Here is a 22,073-nt window from a genome sequence, read left to right on the forward strand (position 1 = left end):
TCTGCGTTTTCAGCCCATGCAATGCATTTGAAAAACGCAGCAAAACGCAGAGATCAAAAACGCAGCAAAACGCAGCCAAAAACGCACCAAATCGCGGCAAAAACGCATGCGTTTTTTTATGCGTTTTTTCGACGCAGGTGCGTTTTTGTGCGTTTTTAGCGGCCAAAAACGCACAAAAACGCAGCGTCAAAAAGACGCAGTGTGTGAACCTAGCCTTAGGCTAGGTTCGCACACTGCGTCTTTTTGACGCTGCGTTTTTGTGCGTTTTTGGCCGCTAAAAACGCACAAAAACGCACCTGCGTCGAAAAAACACACTGTGCGCACATAGCCTTAAAAAGATTAAGTGAACGTCTCCCCTTTTCATCTAGTGTCAGATGTGATTTTCATATTGCCCACACCTGTTACCTGCCACAAGTGAATTTAAACGAGCATCCCATGCTTGAAACAAAGTTGTTTTCCCACAATTTTAGAAAGTTGCCAACATTTTTGTCTGGCCCATTTTAGGGTTGTATGTGAAATTTTAAAAAAGTTTGTCTTTTATTCTCGTGTTTCAATACACACAAAGGAAATAAACATGTGTATGACAAAACGTGTAATTGCAATAATTTTTATTCAAAGAAATACTTTATTTTCTGGAACAATTTCAAGGGTGTCAACACTCAGCCATGACTATATTCACCTACTGCTGCTCTCTCCAGCGTTCAGCGGTGTTTTTCTCTTCTTCTCTGTGACATCACCCCTCTGCAGATTGTCCAAGTCGTGCTGCGCTGTGTGTGATTCTGAAGTGGTTTTTACAAAGTAAGTCTATGGAGAATCAGAACAAGGCTCCATAGGCTTTCATTGGAAAAGAGACTTCCAGTTCACGCTAAGAGCATAGAGTGTGCTGAATTGTCGCAATCGCAGTGACAGCACTGAGAGGCATAGAAGCATATATATCTATATCTATATATACAGTGCCTACAAGTAGTATTCAACCCCCTGCAGATTTAGCAGGTTTGATAAGATGCAAATAAGTTAGAGCCTGCAAACTTCAAACAAGAGCAGGATTTATTAACAGATGCATAAATCTTACAAACCAACAAGTTATGTTGCTCAGTTAAATTTTAATAAATTTTCAACATAAAAGTGTGGGTCAATTATTATTCAACCCCTAGGTTTAATATTTTGTGGAATAACCCTTGTTTGCAATTACAGCTAATAATCGTCTTTTATAAGACCTGATCAGGCAGACACAGGTCTCTGGAGTTATCTTGGCCCACTCCTCCATGCAGATCTTCTCCAAGTTATCTAGGTTCTTTGGGTGTCTCATGTGGACTTTAATCTTGAGCTCCTTCCACAAGTTTTCAATTGGGTTAGGGTCAGGAGACTGACTAGGCCACTGCAACACCTTGATTTTTTCCCTCTTGAACCAGGCCTTGGTTTTCTTGGCTGTGTGCTTTGGGTCGTTGTCTTGTTGGAAGATGAAATGACGACCCATCTTAAGATCCTTGATGGAGGAGCGGAGGTTCTTGGCCAAAATCTCCAGGTAGGCCATGCTATCCATCTTCCCATGGATGCGGACCAGATGGCCAGGCCCCTTGGCTGAGAAACAGCCCCACAGCATGATGCTGCCACCACCATGCTTGACTGTAGGGATGGTATTCTTGGGGTCGTAGTGCCATCCAGTCTCCAAACGTCACGTGTGTGGTTGGCACCAAAGATCTCGATCTTGGTCTCATCAGACCAGAGAACCTTTAACCAGTCTGTCTCAGAGTTCTCCAAGTGATCATGAGCAAAGTGTAGACGAGGCTTGACATGACGCTTTGAAAGTAAAGGTACCTTACGGGCACATCTGTAACGGAGACCATTGCGGTGGAGTACGTTACTTATGGTATTGACTGAAACCAATGTCCCCACTGCCATGAGATCTTCCCGGAGCTCCTTCCTTGTTGTCCTTGGGTTAGCCTTGACTCTTCGGACAAGCCTGGCCTCGGCACGGGTGGAAACTTTCAAAGGCTGTCCAGGCCGTGGAAGGCTAACAGTAGTTCCATAAGCCTTCCACTTCCGGATGATGCTCCCAACAGTGGAGACAGGTAGGCCCAACTCCTTGGAAAGGGTTTTGTACCCCTTGCCAGCCTTGTGACCCTCCACGATCTTGTCTCTGATGGCCTTGGAATGCTCCTTTGTCTTTCCCATGTTGACCAAGTATGAGTGCTGTTCACAAGTTTGGGGAGGGTCTTAATTAGTCAGAAAAGGCTGGAAAAAGAGATAATTAATCCAAACATGTGAAGCTCATTGTTCTTTGTGCCTGAAATACTTCTTAATACTTTAGGGGAACCAAACAGAATTCTTGTTTTTTGAGGGGTTGAATAATAAATGACCCTCTGAATAAACTTTTCACAATTTAAAAAAAAAATAAGAAAAGAAATAACATTCTTTTTTGCTGCAGTGCATTTCACACTTCCAGGCTGATCTACAGTCCAAATGTCACAATGCCAAGTTAATTCCGAATGTGTAAACCTGCTAAATCTGCAGGGGGTTGAATACTACTTGTAGGCACTGTATATATAAGTATATATATATATATATATATATATATATATATATATATATATAAACAAGGTGCCCGTTTGGAGCCGTGTGCAGACTGACCCGGTGGACAGAATTGGCTGAAAATTGGGATGTATGCTATTCAAGGCATGGGGAAGGAGAAGGCATCTTTAAAAACATTTTTAGAACAAACTTCACACCAGGGGAAAACATGGCACTGTACAGTGAGCGAGTGGCAAAAAACATGAGCCAATAATTGGAGATGTCACAATTGTTCCACAGACTAGCATAACTGTTCAATATAGCCTCCATCATGCATGGTGGTCATGTTCATCCTATGCAGAACATGCTCGACGCTTGCATGTAACATATCTGGTGGGATAATATGCTGGACGAAGCACGTTTAGGTGCTAAACGCGCGTCAGTGTGTTTGTGGGAGGCCGTGGTACCGTTACACATCTGAACTATTGGTAATGTTATGTACTTGTATGATGACATTGTAGATGCTTCCCTCTATAACTATGTGTACATTACTCTTTATTTGTTACAGAGAGAGATTGTAGATATATTATAAGTTGTTTCCTCAGACATAGAATGATATAATTAATTGCCGATATATGGAAGTTCAGTAACATTAATAACAAGTGCCAGGTGTCTCCCATTTATTCCATCCATTTTTTTTGGGCTGATCCATTCATTGTTATGTAATTTTATGTAATGTATAATAAAGATGTTGTTTCTTGAATTATACACATTGGCTTGCATATAATTTTTTGGTGTGTATATCTGGTGGGATGCTGCGCATTTCCAAAATGATGTGGTCTTTGAGGTCAGCAAGGGTGTCAACATTTCCCCCATAAACACGCTCTCAAGTGTCCCCACATCCAGAAATCACAAGGATTGAGATCGGGTGAACGTGGTGGCCATGCGTTAGGGAAGGAGTGGCTCAAAATCCTGTCAATTGGGAAAATGTGCACGCAGAACGTTTTTCACACGATTTGCGATGTGAGGAGGTGCTCCATCATGCATGAAGGTGGTCATCTCAAGATACTGCCGCTGTTGGAGTTGCGGAATGACTACTGTTTCCAGCATTGTCTGGTATCTCACTACTGTCACGGAACTGATAGCAACCCCAGTTGGCCTCATTTCTTTTTAAAAGAACGGTCAGAGGATGAATGATGAGGTGAAGCCACACCAAATGGTTACCTTTGGTGAATGCAGCAGAACCCCCTCGACAGCATGCGGATTTTCGGTAGCCCATATGCGACAGTTTTGTGTGTTCACCATTCCATTCAGGTAAAAATGTGCTTTGTTGCACCACAGAACATTCTATGGCCAATTGCCATCCACTTTCACTCTCGCCAGAAACATGAATGCAAATGTCATGCGGGTATCATTGTCACGAGGAAGAAGTTGTTGATGATGGCTAATTTTGTACATGTATGCCTGCAAGACCTTTCGGAGAACTTTCCACACTGTGCTGTACGGGAGCCCAATTGTCTGGAAACACTGTGTGCACTGCTGTTCCCGGTTGTTCGTGCCCTGTGCCACAACGGCAGTGGCAATGTCCTCCACAACCTCTCTGCTTTTCGGTCGTCACCCATGCCCCAGCTGAAGACTCAGTAACCCTGTTGCCTCAAAACGTGTCATCATCTGACAGCCATTGGACCGCTATGCGTGTGAAGGTCTTTCAAATGATGAAAGACTTTCAGTGCAGCTGTAACATTCCTGGCATTCTCATAAAACAACCGCACTAACAGCGCACGATCTGGCAAAGAGACAGGCATCTTGCAGACTGAGTTGCAAGACGCGCTCATGTTACAGTGCCACTTTTTCACCTGGTGGGAAGTTTTGGTATATTTTTTTTTTTTTAAAGATGCCGTTCCGTTTCCCCATGGCTTGAATGGCATACATACCAATTTTCAGTCAATTCTGTCCACTGGGTCAGTCTGAACACGGCTGCAAACACCTTAGGTTATTTTATGGCCACCTTGTGTACAGTATTTATTTTAAAAAAAAATCTAGAACTGCTGTTGGTTTGTTTATTCTGCCTCACAAAAATCAAAATGTAGCGCCGTTCACATTTATCACATGTTCTATACAAATCACTTATATCAGGGTTTCTGTGTAAACCTCCCAAAAGCGTGATTAGATGAAACCCCTGACAGAACCATTTACTGTTACTATAATGAGGCAGATGGAGTCACTTTGAATTCCGTTTGGCCTTTGTTCTGGCGATGTCCTTCTTGTTAGCCATTATTTTGGCTTACAAAAGTATGATTGGCCACATTTGTGTGTGTGCCTAATATGATGGGCTATCACTGTAACAGCCACCAAAAGGACCCAAACTGACTGAATATGCCTCATTATAGTGAAGTATTCTGTGTGGGGTTTTATCTGAATTACATTTTGTGGGGTTTTAGACAGAAACCCCAAGGTAAGTGCTCAGCATAGAGCACAAGATAAATAAGATAAATATGATCATTCCCTTATACTGAAAGAGATCCAAAAATATCATGTATCCCAAATTTTACCATAAAAGACTTCAATTTATCCAACAAAAAAGCCCTCATTCAGGTCCATTTTATGTGAATGGAAATATAGGGGATTGACATGTTACTTGTAGGACAAATACTCTGAAAAAATAGAATTCAGTGAAGTCTAAACTCTGAAATCCAAATGACCCTTTCCCTTTTGAGCCTCACAGTATGCCTACAACACAGTTAGCAATTACATATCTGGAATTACTGTAGTGGGGAGAGCCCGCTTAATTTATTGGGTTCGTGTTTCCAGAAGCACAACCTGGGCACAATGCATGGGCAGGGCACTAAGCTGGCTTATTTGCAATTTTTCAAAAAGATAAACATGGAGTAGATTTTGCAGAATGAAATTACGTGGGACCAAAATAGTCACATAACCATAGATTAATTGATATGTGTAACTGCTAAAATTGGTTCACTGTTAGTGCTTTCTTTCTGTTTTGCTTTCACATAAAAATGATATACAGTATTGACACAAAATTGTTAACACACCCCTGGTTGAATTTTTGGGGAATAGTTTCTAAAATGGAGTCACTTGTGGGGGTTCTACTGTTTTGCTACCTTAGGGGCTCTGCACATGTGACATTGTCTGAAATCTATACCAGACAAATTACATGTCCAATAATCAAATAGCGCCTCTTCTTTTCCGAGCTCTACTGTGTGCCAAAACAACAGTATTCAATATTGCCACATTCAAGAGAAATTGCATAATACATTTTAAGGTTAATTTTCTCCTATTACCTCTTGTGAAAATGAAAAACATGTGGCTAATGTGGGTAATATTTTTGCTGATAAAAAAGTAAGTTTTCATTTTTTATTACACATGTCCTGAACCCTTGTGTACGACCAGAAAGGTTAACAATTTCCTGATAGCAGGTTTAAATAATTTGGGGGGTGCAGTTTGTAAAATGGTATCACTTCGGTTTTTTTTTTTTTTCCAATACATAGGCTTCTGAAAATCACTTCAAACCTGAATAAGGCCATAAAAAATATATGATATGTAAATTTTGTTAAAAAAAATACAAATTGGCTGCTAAATTATAACCCATTTACATCTTAGTAAAATAAAAGGTTGTTTTAAAAATGATGCTGTTATAAAGTAGATATATGGAAAATGTTATTTATTAAGTGGTTTGTTTTGTACCACAATATGGTTTAAGATTAGAAATATTGAAAGTTTGAAAATTGCAAGTTTTTCAAAATCAACTTAAATTTACCACTAACAAACTACAATGTGTCATAAAAAATATTCTCAGAAGCACTAGGATGTGTTGAAGTATTCCAGAGTTAGTACCACATAAAGTGACATGTCAAATTTGAAAAATGGAGCTTGGTCTTTCAGGTCAAACAAAGGGGTTAAATGTATAAAGAGATTCTATTTATTGTTTCAATAAAATATTTGATCCGCTGATATGAAGCGTTCTTTTGTACACTGTGACATATATTGTGATAACATCATAAAGAGTAATAGCACCCATTATTGAATCACCGATAGATATTGTTACAGAAAACTGGTAGTTAGGAATTATTAGCAGGGCATTTGAATAGTTAATAGTACACGCTACATCCGATCTCGCTGTTGTTAGCCCCAGTGCGGCAGTTCAAACACTGTAAGCAGCTCGCACTAGGCCGAGAGCTGAGCGTACCTTGAGCACAGCGATGCTCGCGCAAGAGGTTTGCACCCAATCTCGAACTCTGTTTTGTGTTTTTTTTTGTAGTCTGTGTTTGGTGTGAACACTGAACATCAAATCTTGGGTTCACTTATCTCTCATTATAAGGTATTTCCTAACGTACTTGTATTAAAAATTCCCTAACTACACGATCTGTTTTTTTCTATATCCTGTCTGATGACGATTTGTTTAAGAATTCTAGTACAGGCTGGGAAGCATCATCAGGGGGCAGAGTTTGTAGCAGTGACCGCGACACCCTCCCTGAAACAAGGCGTCATCATGATGATCGATTCAGTGGTTGGTGTGTCCCTCCCTGCTCAGTCCCAGCTGTCCTTGCTCTGTGAACTGTATGATCTGTACAGCCCTCGCCCTGTTATCAGCTCAGATCTGTAATAATTTGCCAGTAACGGAGTGGTGTACAGTGTGTCCACCGCCATTAACTTGAGAATGGCGGCAGCTATAGGCATAGAAGTGGTGTTTATGTATAGTAAAGTAGCCGTGCACTATGCAATGAAACACCTATAGCGCCACCTGGTGGAAAACAACGGAGTCAGCATTTTTATCTCGAAAACGGAACTAGATAGAGAAAAAAGTGAATTAAAAAATTGTAGGGCATCATCAATTCAATACGAGTCGACACTTTGCACACAGAAATGCTATGATATGAAACCCATGACCTCCCCAATACATTGAATGCTGGTCATGCATATGGCGCTCATTTAACTTTGATGCTCAAAGTGGCCATCGTCAGCTGCAATGCACATCAGGACTCTGGACAGCATACTGTATCTTGTTGTGCAATATGGTAGGTGACACGTTTGCACAAGCATCTGTAATACGTCGTCGTAGGTCCTGCAATGTTGGTGGAGGGGTCGCATACAAATGCTGTTTGATGTGACCTCACAGAAAGAAGTCCAATGGGGTCAGGTCAGGTGAGCATGGAAGCCACTCCACACAGCCACCATACCTAATGACTTGTAGGAAGGTCTCCATGAGGTATCGCTTCACGTCCACATCCTTGTGAGTTTTACATGTTCTAATCATAGCATTTCTGTGTGCAAGGTGTCGATTTGTATTGAATTGATGATGCCCTACAACTTTGCAATTCACTTTTTTTGTCTATCTCATTCCATTTGAGATAAAAATGCTAACTCCGTTGTTTTCCACCAGGAGGCACTATAGGTGGTTTCATTGAGTAGCGCATGGCTACTTTACTATACCTAGACACCACTTCTATGCCTATAGCTGCCGCCGTTCTCAAGTTAATGGCGGTGGCCAGGATATGGGTGGACACAGTGTATATACCACAGCCACAGCATTGCTCTATAAAGAAGAAATCACAGTCTCCTATGAATGCTGGCCACAGGCTGACTGTCACAGGATCACTGATTACAAATACAGGGGTCATCAGCTGATCCCTGGCTGTCATGACAACACATCAGCGTCCCGTGATTGCATCACTGGCGCGCCAATGAGGGGCCAGAAGAGGGTACCAGTGTGCATTAAGTGCAGCTGACAGAGATTGACAGTATCCTTTAACAGATTAACAGCCGAGGGCAGAGCACCACTCCAACCGTGGTTGTAAGAGGCAGATGAAGGCTGAATGATTCTCCAGAGAATGGTGTGGGCGAGCTCGCATCAAAGGCAGGGAAAGGACATATGATATGCATAGCATGTCATTCATCATTAATGGGATAAAGGGACCCTGTAAATCTGAAATGACTGTATAAACAAAATACAAGTCATCAGTGCATCTTGTCATGGCCAAATATTTAAGATAGGAAGGTACAGAAAGCATAACTGTGTTTAATTTTATAAATTAATAGTAAAAATAAAAATAAACAAGTTTGTTATATAATCAGACAAATCTGCTTCTTTCTCTGGCAAAATTCATCACTTATTATCAAAGCACTCAATTGTGAGGTAAAATCTGTGTTCAGTGATGAAGACTTTGCCATTCCTGAGATGGCAGTTACTGATGAGATTCTGTGCTGACGGGAGGAGGGAGGAGCTAGGGCAGATCTCCTATGTCAGTAATGGGAAAGTCTTCACTGAATACAGATTTTACCTCAGAAGAGAGAATTTTGACAATGACTGATACATTTTGGCAGAGAAACAAATTTGTATGATAACATATATAACAAAGTTGCTTATTTTCATGTATATTAAGTAATAAAATTTTAAGTGACGGTTACACTTTGAATGTTTAGCCACCCCATGATGCACAAAGCTCCTCTACTAGGTCTTAACAGTAATTCTGTGCCGACAAGCTTCCTTTAACCCCGTCCTGACATTTACCATTCATGTCCATCACTGCAGGAAGTGTGTTGATGCAAACCACTGTACAAGCACGGCACCAAGATTGTCCTGGCTGCCAAGCACAGCCAGCGAAATCATCAGAGTGTCATCAACAGTAGAACACAAAAGTGAGTACACCCCTGACATTTTTGCAAAGGACGTCTTTTCATGTCACAACACTGAAGATATGACACCTTGATACAATGTTAAGTAATCAGTGTAGAGCTTGTATGGCATTGTAAATTTGGTGTGCCCTCTAAATAATTTAACACACAGCCATTGATGTCAAAACTGGTGGCAACAAAAGTGAGTACAACCAAAAATGAAAATGGCCAAATTTGCCCAACTAGCCATTTTCACTCCCCGGTGTCATGTGACTGATTGGTGTTACAAGGTGTCAGATGTTAATGGGAGAAGGTGTGTAAAATTTGGTGTTATTGCTCACACACTCTTTCATACTGGTCACTGTAGGTTCAATATGGAACCTCATGTCAAAGAATTATCTGAGGATTTCAAAAGAAGAATGGTTCCTCTACATAAAGATGACCTAGGCTACAAGAAGACTGCCAAAACCCTGAAACGAAGTTACAGCACGGTGGCCAAGACCATACAGTGGGGTTTAACAAGACAGGTTCCACTCAGAACAAGAGTCACCCCACCAAGAAGTTGAGTTCAGCATCGTATCCAGAGGTTGTCTTTTCAAAATAGATTATTGTTGATAGCATTGCTGCCGAGCTTAAAGGCATGGGGGGTATCTTGTCACTGCTCAGACCATACGCCAACCACTGCATCAGAAGGGTCTGCATTAGTGATGAGGCGACCCATGGATTTTCAGGTTTGCTGAATCAGCACAAACTAAATTAAATTCGAGTTTGATGTCTGGACTTGACTTCAAACAATGAACCCCATACAAGTCAATAAGGACGAGACGTTTGGGGCTGTAAAATGGCTGTAGTAAGCACTAGTGGGCTGAAAATGGAAGTTAAATGGTACTAAGAGCAGGATAGTTATACATACCATGTTTTCTGGAGATTCATACTGCAGTCAGACTCTCTTCTGGGCCTGCTAATTAAGGTTCATTAATATTCGGGGGTGGGACCGGAAGTTCATGGACTGAAACGCCTGGCTGAGCTCTCCACGTGGTCACAGCTTCATTTGCGGTCATAAATACTTACAATCTCACTGCCGACATTCCAGAGATGGTGAGGAAGCCCCTGCAGAAGCCGCTGAACAGATCGGTGCCCTCCTCACAGCCTGCTTCAACACCAGGCCCCCTGGACGCATTCCTATATCCTGGTGCTGGGAAAGCACACACAGGTAACATGGCGGCTTGGCGGAAAACTCTGGAGAGTGATGCAAGACTCCCACAGCAGGAGGGGAACCTGGGACATAACTGCTATATAACACCCCTGAACGAGCAGAAGACTCCGGGCAGACAGGGGGAGGAGGGCACAGGAAAATGCAGCTTCCAGCAACACACAGCAGAGCAGAGGGAGGGGGCAGGACACATGGAGGGAGAAGGCCTACAAGTCCCAGCAGGGAGCCAAACATTACAACAGCTAAGGCAGGAAGCTGACTCCATGACAATCCAAGATACAAAAAACAAGGAACAACACAGTGACTCCTCACAGACACAGAGACCTGCAGAAGATTTCAGCCTATCTGCTACCCCCTCCATGTCCAGATTTGCACAACCAGTCACTCTTTTCTCCAACACCCCAGATACCCCTCTTTTGCCAGATGATGACTCTCAAGGTATATCTATGAGGGACTGGAGGTTGTACATGGCACAATTATCTACAAAAGAGGATTTGAAATCCATGATACAGGAAATCAAGGAGGTGTGCAGAACAGAAATTTCGGCTGTCAGACAGGATATTCAACATGTGGCCCAAAGAGTGGAAACTCTAGAGAGTGACCATGATGACACAAGAAATTATGTAGCTAGCCTGCAATCTACAGTAGCAGCACAACATGACACCCTCTGTGAATATCAATGTCACCTGGAAGATCTGGACAATAGGGGGCGACGTCATAACATTAAAGTCTGGGGTATTCCTGAGCATAGTGGAGAGGAAAATTTATTTATGGTCCTACAAACCATATTCAACAAAATTCTGAAAGCTCCACCATCTCACAAAATAAGCTTAGACAGAGCACACAGAGCCCTTCGGCCAAAAAATGCGTCTCAAACACCTAGAGACATCATCTGCTGTGTCACTGATTATAAGCTCAAGGAAGAAATCATGCTACAAGCACGGAGACTGCGTACCATAGAGCATGAAGGACATCATCTCCAACTTTTACCAGACCTCTCCTGGATTACCCTGCAAAAGAGGAGGATGCTCAAGCCTCTCCTAGACGTCCTAAGGGAAAACCAGATTCTCTACAGGTGGGGCTTCCCCTTTAGTCTCTCAGCCAGAAAGAATGGTCACACAGCCACGATCAAAGAGGCATCTGACCTTCCTCGTTTCTGCGAAATTCTGGAGATCCCTGTACCGAAATTGTCCAATTGGGAGCTGACTCCTCCAAAGCCATCCCCTCCGGCGGTTTGGCACCAAGTCACTTCTAAAAGACAGCGCTCACCTACATCTCTGAATTCTACCAGAGCAAAGGACTGAGGACCGGCCTACAGGAGATAAGAAATAGGGCACAGCCACATTGAAAATATGGAGTAATCCTATTTGGCCGCGTTGAACACTACCTGCAAAAGACGACCACGGGAAGCAGACGTGCATAAAGCCAGTTGTATTTCCTTTTTTATATATATAGTATATATAGTATATAGGCTCTAGTGGAGGCTAATTCTATTGTTATCTATACGCTAGTTGCAGACACTCGACCACGGTCCTTCATAGGTTTTTGAAGACCAGGAGAACAGATTCCGAAATGTTATTGTTGACATACAGTGCCTACAAGTAGTATTCAACCCCCTGCAGATTTAGCAGGTTTACACATTCGGAATTAACTTGGCATTGTGACATTTGGACTGTAGATCAGCCTGGAAGTGTGAAATGCACTGCAGCAAAAAAGAATGTTATTTCTTTTTTTATTTTTTTTTTTAAATTGTGAAAAGTTTATTCAGAGGGTCATTTATTATTCAACCCCTCAAACCACCAGAATTCTGTTTGGTTCCCCTAAAGTATTAAGAAGTATTTCAGGCACAAAGAACAATGAGCTTCACATGTTTGGATTAATTATCTCTTTTTCCAGCCTTTTCTGACTAATTAAGACCCTCCCTAAACTTGTGAAGAGCACTCATACTTGGTCAATATGGGAAAGACAAAGGAGCATTCCAAGGCCATCAGAGACAAGATCGTGGAGGGTCACAAGGCTGGCAAGGGGTACAAAACCCTTTACAAGGAGTTGGGCCTACCTGTCTCCACTGTTGGGAGCATCATCCGGAAGTGGAAGGCTTATGGAACTACTGTTAGCCTTCCACGGCCTGGACAGCCTTTGAAAGTTTCCACCCGTGCCGAGGCCAGGCTTGTCCGAAGAGTCAAGGCTAACCCAAGGACAACAAGGAAGGAGCTCCGGGAAGATCTCATGGCAGTGGGGACATTGGTTTCAGTCAATACCATAAGTAACGTACTCCACCGCAATGGTTTCCGTTCCAGACGAGCCCATAAGGTACCTTTACTTTCAAAGCGTCATGTCAAGGCTCGTCTACAGTTTGCTCATGATCACTTGGAGGACTCTGAGACAGTCTGGTTCAAGGTTCTCTGGTCTGATGAGACCAAGATCGAGATCTTTGGTGCCAACCACACACGTGACGTTTGGAGACTGGATGGCACTGCATACGACCCCAAGAATACCATCCCTACAGTCAAGCATGGTGGTGGCAGCATCATGCTGTGGGGCTGTTTCTCAGCCAAGGGGCCTGGCCATCTGGTCCGCATCCATGGGAAGATGGATAGCACGGCCTACCTGGAGATTTTGGCCAAGAACCTCCGCTCCTCCATCAAGGATCTTAAGATGGGTCGTCATTTCATCTTCCAACAAGACAACGACCCAAAGCACACAGCCAAGAAAACCAAGGCCTGGTTCAAGAAGGAAAAAATCAAGGTGTTGCAGTGGCCTAGTCAGTCTCCTGACCCTAACCCAATTGAAAACTTGTGGAAGGAGCTCAAGATTAAAGTCCACATGAGACACCCAAAGAACCTAGATAACTTGGAGAAGATCTGCATGGAGGAGTGGGCCAAGATAACTCCAGAGACCTGTGCCGGCCTGATCAGGTCTTATAAAAGATGATTATTAGCTGTAATTGCAAACAAGGGTTATTCCACAAAATATTAAACCTAGGGGTTGACTAATAATTGACCCACACTTTTATGTTGAAAATTTATTAAAATTTAACTGAGCAACATAACTTGTTGGTTTGTAAGATTTATGCATCTGTTAATAAATCCTGCTCTTGTTTGAAGTTTGCAGGCTCTAACTTATTTGCATCTTATCAAACCTGCTAAATCTGCAGGGGGTTGAATACTACTTGTAGGCACTTTACCTGTGTATGATGATCCTAACTGTTATTTGTCGTTCCCCACCTTTCCTAATGTGTTCTCCTAACATGTATTATCTGTGTTTGATTTACATGATGCATTCCGATATATCTATGGCGTCAAGGAGCAGTCTGGCTGAAAACCACTATGCGGGGGTAGGGTTAATCCATCTGCTGAAGCGGGGTAAGATTAAAGATCATCCTCAACTAACCATTTACACACACAACCATGATTCGTATAATAACCATAAATGTCAAGGGGCTTAACTCCAATGTTAAGCGGCGATTGGCCCTACAGGAGTTAAATACCTCAAAGGCAGATGTGGCGTTTATACAAGAAACCCATCACGATGATACAGGTTCATTCCACTTTGCAAGGGAGAAATTCCCTACAGCATACACACCTCCTTGCGATAAAAAGAGAGCAGGAGTAGCCATTCTCATAGCCAATGGGTGCCCGATTCAAATCACTAAGACTATTAAAGATCCCAAAGGTCACTACATTATTTTGGCCGGACAGCTGAAAGGAGCCCCAATTGTTCTATGCAATGTATACGCACCAAACACGGGCCAAAAACCCTTCCTTGAACAGGTCCTAAAGAAGATTACACGAGAGCTCCCTTCAACACTGTTTATTGGAGGTGATTTTAATATGCCGTTCTCAAAAATCAGGGATAGAAACTCGATGAGTGGTCAGCAGCCAGGAATACACCTAATCAGACAGTCAAAAGCTTTTCGTACTGTGATTTATAAATATGCACTTTTTGACTTGTGGCGAGTGACCAATCCCACCTCCCGACAATACACATTTTATTCACATCCCCACTCCACACATACACGCATTGAAACCTTTATGGGCAATCTTCCAGCATTGCGTCTCACTGGAAACTCTGAGATTGGCCAGATTACTTGGTCTGACCACGCTCCCGTCTTACTTGATGTCTGTGACTCTGCCTTGACCAGGAGGGTATGCCATTGGAGACTCAACGATCATCTCCTAAAGGTCCCCATACACCAATCTAAGTTACGAGGTCATTTAGAGGACTATTTTCAACTGAATGGAGGATCTGTCTCCTCCCAGTCTATTCTATGGGAGGCACATAAATCTGTTATGAGGGGTAGTTGCATCTCATTGGCATCCCATCTGAAAAAAGACGCAGGCGAACAACATAGGGAGCTCACCAGCCAGCTTGCAAAATTAGAGCGGGACATGCTTGTTAGACCCTCCATTTACAAACTAAAATCTATTGTGTCCGTGAGGGGTAAGCTGAAAGATTTGGTGATTAGGAAGGTGGAAAAATGTTGACATTTACTAAACAGCGGTATTACGAGAAAGGCAACAGAGCCCACTCCCTTCTTGCAGCACAACTCAGGGATCGAAAAGCACAATCCACGCCCTTGATACACGAGGACACCTGATGTATGACCCCCAGGGACACGCAAACGGCTTCAGGGATTACTATGCTAAATTATACTCACTTCCCTCAGCCCTTCCATCAGATGTAGAAACAAGAAGTCATTTAATCAATGAATACTTGGCCGCTCGGTCACTTCCATAACTAGATGCGGATGCCCTTAATACACTCAATAGCCCAATCTCCGTTGAGGAATTGACTTCCACAATTAAAGAACTCCCAAATGGAAGGGCTCCGGGACCGGACGGTTTCTCGTACTTGTACTATAAAGTATTCCATGACACACTAATTCCTCACATGCAGACTCTATTCAATTCATTCCTGAATGGTAACTCAATCCCTACCTCGATGCTGAAATCCCACATAACAGTGATTCCAAAGCCAGGAAAAGATCCCTCGGACTGTGCAAGCTACCACCCAATATCGTTGCGGAACGCAGACTTAAAAATATTCGCAAAAATTCTGGCCACTAGATTGTCAGTGTTCCTCCCGCGGCTGATTCATGGGGATCAAGTGGGGTTTGATTTGAATAGACAAGCAGGAGATAACACCAGACGAACGATAAGTCTTATAGATGTATTAAACCACCAGAGGGGGGAGGGCCTGCTTCTCAGTCTCGATGCAGAAAAGGCCTTTGATAGGCTAGGCTGGCCTTTCCTATTTGCCACACTTAAAAGATTCAGCATCGGGGGACCTTTTCTGCAGGCTATCCGGGGCTTATATACAAACCCTGAAGCGTCGGTGAAGCTTCCCCATGCGTCATCATCTACTTTCCCCATCTATAACGGCTCCAGACAGGGGTGCCCCCTGTCCCCCTTATTATTAGCATTATGCATAGAACCCCTAGCTGCACAGATTAGGGAGAGCCCAGATATTCAAGGAATCCAGGTAGGTGGGCGTGAGCACAAATTGTCGCTCTTTACAGACGACGTCCTTTTAACAATACGAAATCCCCTGATTTCCCTGCCCAATCTGCACTCAATTCTAACTGAATATGGTAATTTGTTGGGATATAAAATTAATGATACAAAAACAGAGGCTCTGCCACTAAACCTAAAGCCATCGGCCATTGCAACACTACAATCGGCATTTACATACACCTGGAAAAAAGACCATTTAAAATACCTAACACACATACAAAACGCTCTACTCACAAAACTTCCCTTCTTTTTTTGAAGATCTCAAAAAAACACTAGCCAAGTGGGACAAGCTCCACTTATCGTTTTTTTGGGAGAATGGCCTCCGTTAAAATGACGATCCTTCCAAGACTCTTATATTTAATAGAGACACTTCCCATACCGATCCCAAGATTGGCGATCCGACGAGTCCAGAAATGGTTAAATAATTATGTCTGGGCTTATAAACGCCACCGAATTGCTCAGACGGTTCTGTTGACTCCTAGGAAGATGGGTGGCCTAGCCTTCCATGATATATGGAAATATTACATTGCCACACACCTGAGACGTATCCCTGCCTGGACCAATTTGACCTCGGTGGATAGATGGAGAGAGGTAGAGCAGGACTGGCTAACCCCCCAATCCATCTGGGTGCCTTACTGCATGGAAACTCTTCAGACGCCTCAGATACAAGTCTTTGGGGCCCATGGCTTTCACAAGACAAGTTTGGCGAATGGCTAGAAAAGTCCTCTCACTAGCTCCAATCGAATCTCCACTGATGCCATTTTTATACACTCCAGCTTTGCAGAACAGTACAGACAATCGGGTGACGACTCCATGGGTTCAGGCACGGCTTTTTCGTTTTGTGGACATAATCAATCCCTGCACTAACACAATCTTACCCTTTGCAACTTTACGAGAAAGATTTAAACTCCCTAAAGAAGCTTTCTACACCTATGCTCAGATATGGCATCTGGCCATATCAATGATAAAATCTACTACATTTCCCAAGCTCACTCCATTTGAGGGCCTCTGCAGGCAGGGCTCATCGACTAGGGGGCTAATTTCACGTCTATATAATATGCTTACATCACACGTAGAAATACAGCACTCATACATGACGAAATGGGAGACGTATTTAGGAAGAGTGATACCGAGACAAATGTGGCAGTCCATCTGGGAGCGAGCAGCAAAGACCTCCATATGCACTGCACAAAAAGAGAACCAATACAAAATACTAATGCATTGGTATCATACCCCAGAGGTCTTGAATAGGCTCTTCCCCAACACACCGGACCAATGCTGGTGGTGTGCGAAGGATAGGGGGTCCCTCACCCACATTTTTTGGGACTGCGAAGTCCTTGCTCCGTTTTGGAGAGAGGTGGGGAGGTTGATCCGTGGAGTTCTGGGATATGAGGTCGCTCTGGACCCGTTCAATTATCTACTTAATGTTCCACCTATGGGGGTTTCGAGGGACTCGGCCAGACTGCTCCTTCACATTTGTACCTCAGCGAAATGTCTAATATCGTCGTTTTGGAAAAAGACTCTTTCTCCTACTCTCCAGGATCTGGAGTTGAGAATTCAAGAGACAAAGCAGATGGAGTACCTCACCGCATGCATCAACAACCAACTGGAAAAATATCAAAGGATATGGTCGCCTTGGTATCTTTTTGTGAATAATCGTACTTAACCGCCAGGGAAAAAACAAAAGTGTACATGCCTCGATATGCCGATCAGACGTATTATATGCAAAATGTGTCAAACACCCCCCCATGCTCTTCCCTATCCTATCTTTCCCTGAGTCTCCCCTGTCTAAAAGTCTAGTCAATTCTTGTTGAAAAATTTTGAAATGTAATTTTGCACTTATGTTCTAAAATGGAGAATCTTTGCAAATAAAGTTAAAAAAAAAAAAAAAAGGTTCATTAATATTCACTGCTTCCCCCACCCACCTTCTGTGCCAGTGTCTGTGATCTGTTGCAAATGCTCCCTATCCTTCATGCTGCAGCCCCCACCTGTGAGGTTTACCATGGCTAAATATCAAAATAAATAATTAAAAAAAAGGCATAGGGCCCAACATTTTTTTTATACATGCACGGTAAAGTAGTCAGGTGGGGGCTAGTATTATAAGGATGGGAGGAGCCATGGAGATTGCCCCCTTTCTCCAGCCTTAAAATGCCAGCCCTCAGCTGCCCAGAAATGTCGCATCCATTAGATGTGAAAATTTCAGCACTATACCTGGCTAATCCCGATTGCCCTGGTGCAGAGGCAATGGGAGTAATATAAGGGGTTACTGACAGCTGTGATTTGTCAGCTGCCATAAATTATTATTATTTATTATTATAGCGCCATCAATTCCATGGCGCTTTACATGTGAAAGGGGTATACATAATAGGGACAATAATCATAAACAGTACAAGACACAGACAGGTACAGAAGGAGAGAGGTTCCTGCCCGCGAGGACTCACAGTCTACAAAATCCATAGATTAGTAATGGGGAGGGGTCTATAACACAAACATCAAAAAAATTCTTTATTTTAAAAAAAATACATACACCTTCAGATCTGACGTAATCCATACGAAGTCCCACGACAATCCTCATCTTTGTTATATCCAGGGCGTGCAGAGAGGGAAAACATGTTCGCTCTCTACAGGCTCCTGGAATCACTAACAAAAGGGACCTGGTTGTGAGCAGGTGACGTGACTCAGTTTACCAGAGGTCACACCCGGTTTCCCACGGTGTGACCTCACCTGACCTTACTGCCAGAGTGCTGGGCCCGGCCATGAACCCCACTCCAACAGCTTGCACATGCAACGTGTAAGTGACTGTTAGAGTGCGGGGCATGGTCGTGACCCGCACTCCGGCAGTTTGCAATGGGAAAATGACTGTCGGAGTGCAAGGCACGGCCTCAATCCGCACTCTGACAGCCAGCACTTTGAAAGTGACTGCAGTGCAGGGCGTGGCGACAACCTGCACTCCAACAGCCAGTGCTGTGAAAGTGACTGCCGGAGTGCGCGGCACAGCCGCGACCCACACTCAGACAGCCTGCAGTTTAAAAGTGAAAGTGACTGCCAGAATGTGGGTCATGCCCATGCCCCCACTCCATCAGTCATCGATGAACTGAAAAGGTCTTTTCTGGGTTAATAAAGGGGTGAAAAGGGCATTTTATTTCAAATAAAGGGTTTTTTTGGTGTTTGAGTTTTATTTCTTTTCATTTACAGGATTAATAATTGGGGTGTCTCATAGACCCCTCCCCATTTTTAATCCAGGGCATGATGACAGTTTATAAATCAGAGATGTCATTAACCCCTTATATTACCCCAATTGCCATTGCACCAGGGCAATTGGGATGATCTGGGTAAGGCGCCGGAATTGTTGTATTTAATCAATGCCACAATTCTGGGCAGCTGCAGGCTGGTATTTTTAGGCTGGGCTAGGCCAAAATCCATGGTTCCTTCCATTCTGATAATACCAGCCCCCCCACCTATCTGCTTTACTATAGCTGGTTATCAAAATGGGGGGACCCTACTCTTTTTTTTTAACAAAAAGCTGTAAGATCCCCTCTATTTTGATTTCAAGCCATGGTAAAGCTCACAGGTGGGGGCTACAGGTTGTAGCTCTTTTACCTACACTGGTGTGTCATTTATTATTTCTTTTGACAGTACCATACAGCAAACTGACTGCAACTAATCACAGCTGCAGATACAGGGTGGGGGCGTGTATAGCAGTTTGTAACCATTCACAGACACTGGCACAGAGGGTGGGCAGGGGCAGCAGTGAATATAGACGAACCTTAATTAGTAGGCCCGGAAGAGTCTTGCCGCAGTGTGATCCTTCGGTAATCATGGTATTTATAACTATCCTGTCCTTACTACCATTTAACTTCCATTTGTAGTCCACATAATTTTTTTACAGTGATTTCCCTGGCCAATCACAGCCATGTCAATAGTTGGCATGGCTGCGTTGGGCCCGGAAGTGCCCACAGCCCAACACCTTGCTGATTGTTTGCTCTGCAACCTTTCAACAAGCTTTATTTGCGCGAAAAACTCGAACAGGAACATGAACATGCAGTAAAACGTCTGTGTTCTGGGTTCAGCACTGGACGGACACAAGGTGTCCAGTATGGACCACAAACTTTATAGTTCAGGTTTGCTCTGAAATAGTGCTATGGCTCCTCGCTTCTAAAAGAACTCTCGCAAATTTGGTGCTAGAAAATCCAAATGCCTCCTCCCTCCTGAGTCCCTCGGTGTGTCTAAACCACATTTAGCATCTCATTTGGTAATACTGTAGTGAGGAAGCCAGGTTAATTTTTAGGTGTGTCTCCAAAAGCACAAGCTGGGCACAGTGTGTGGGCACTACAATATACTGAGCTCAATAATGTATTGGGCAATCCAATGGTAGATTCGCAATTTTTACTCCGCAACATCCATGGTTTCTGTAAAACACCCATGCAGTTAAAATGGTCATTAAATCTGTAGATAAATTCCCAGAGTGGTGTAATTTTTAAACTGGGGTCACTTGTAATAGGTCACACACCTATTTGAGGAAAATCTGTGCTCGAAGAGTCTAATAGCGTTCATTCCCTCCAGAGTCTTGCTGTGCTGCTAATTGTCACGTTCAGCAGAAATTGTGTGAAAAACTTTGGTACCATTTTTACCCATTTCCCTGTGGGAATAAGTAAAATCTGGGGCTAATACAATTTTTTTTTTTGTGGTAAAAATTAATTTTTTCTTTTCTCCACCGAATGGTATAAAAGTCTGTGACACGCGTCTTGTCAATATAACAACACCCCTAGATGAATTTGAGAGGTTTATTTTGTAAAATGGGGTTATGGAGGACTCTGCTGTACTGGCGCTTTAGAGGCTCTGCCAATGTGACATGGCACCCACAAACCAATAGCAAACTTTGCACTATAATATAGCTCTCCTCCCCTTCTGAGCTTTCCATTGTGCCTGAAAAGTACCTCCCCATTATACATGGGGTATTGGGCTCAGGAGAAATTACACAACAAACTGTGAAGTCCATTTTTTATTAGCTCCATATAAAAAATAAAATACCTGGGCCTAAATCAACATTTTATTATTAAAAATGTAATTACTTTGTTCACCACCCAATGGTATAAAGTTCTGTGAGGTACATGTGGTGTCAGCATGTTCACTGAACCACTAAATTAATTTATTGAGGTGTGTAGTTTGCAAAGTGGGGTCACTTATGGGGTCTGCTTTTCTGGCATGTCACAAGCTCTGTCAAATTGACTTGGCACCCATTCCATAAAAATCTGCACTCCGATGTTGTGCTCCTTCCCTTCTGAGGTTTGCACTGTTCCTCAAAACAGTTTTTGACCACATATGAGGAATTGGTGTACTTAGGAGAAATTGCATAATAAATTGTACCGTTAGTTTTCTCCTATTGCCTGAGACTTAAAAATGCTCCCTACACCCCTAAATAAATTCCTTGAGAGGTGGAATTTCCAAAATGGGGTCACTTGTTGGGGTTTCTGCTGTTTTGGCATGTCAGGGGCTTCAGCCAAAATGGTGCTCCAAAATTCAAATAGTGTTACTTCCCTTACGAGCCCTACTGTGTGCCCAAATAGTACTTTTCCAACACATATGAGGCATCATGGTACTCGGGAGAATTTGTACAACAAACTGTATAGTCTATTTTTTCATGTTACCCTTACGAGAATGAAAAATTTAGAGCTAAAAAAAATATTGGTTTGAAAAAGTAAAATTTTCATTTTTTTACTTCCACACTGCTTTAATTTTGTGAAGCACCTAAAGGGTTAATAAACTTCTTGGATGTGGTTTTGAGAACTTTGAGAGGTGCAGGTTTTAGAATATCACTTTTGGGTATTTTCAGTCACAAAGTCATTTCATATGTGAAGTGGTCCCTAAAAAATAGTTTTATAAATTTTGTTGGAAAAATGAGAAATTGCTGATAAACTTTTAACCGATCTAACTTCTTAGAAAAAACCCCACAAAAAAACAAAATCGTGCTTCAAAAATGATGCTGATGTAAAGTAGACATCTGGTAAATGTTATTTATTAAATTGTTTTGTGTGATAACTATCAGGTTTAAGGCCAAACAAATTAAAAGTTGGAAAATTACAACATTTTCTGTCAACTTTTTGATATTTTCATAAATAAAACAGAAATCATTTCGACCAAAATTTACCAATAACATGAAATTCAATGTCTAGGAGAGGCATGACACTAGTATAGTGTCCCAT

The sequence above is a fragment of the Anomaloglossus baeobatrachus genome, chromosome 2 (assembly GCF_048569485.1).
Source record: "Anomaloglossus baeobatrachus isolate aAnoBae1 chromosome 2, aAnoBae1.hap1, whole genome shotgun sequence".
NCBI classification, from domain to species: Eukaryota; Metazoa; Chordata; class Amphibia; order Anura; family Aromobatidae; genus Anomaloglossus; species Anomaloglossus baeobatrachus.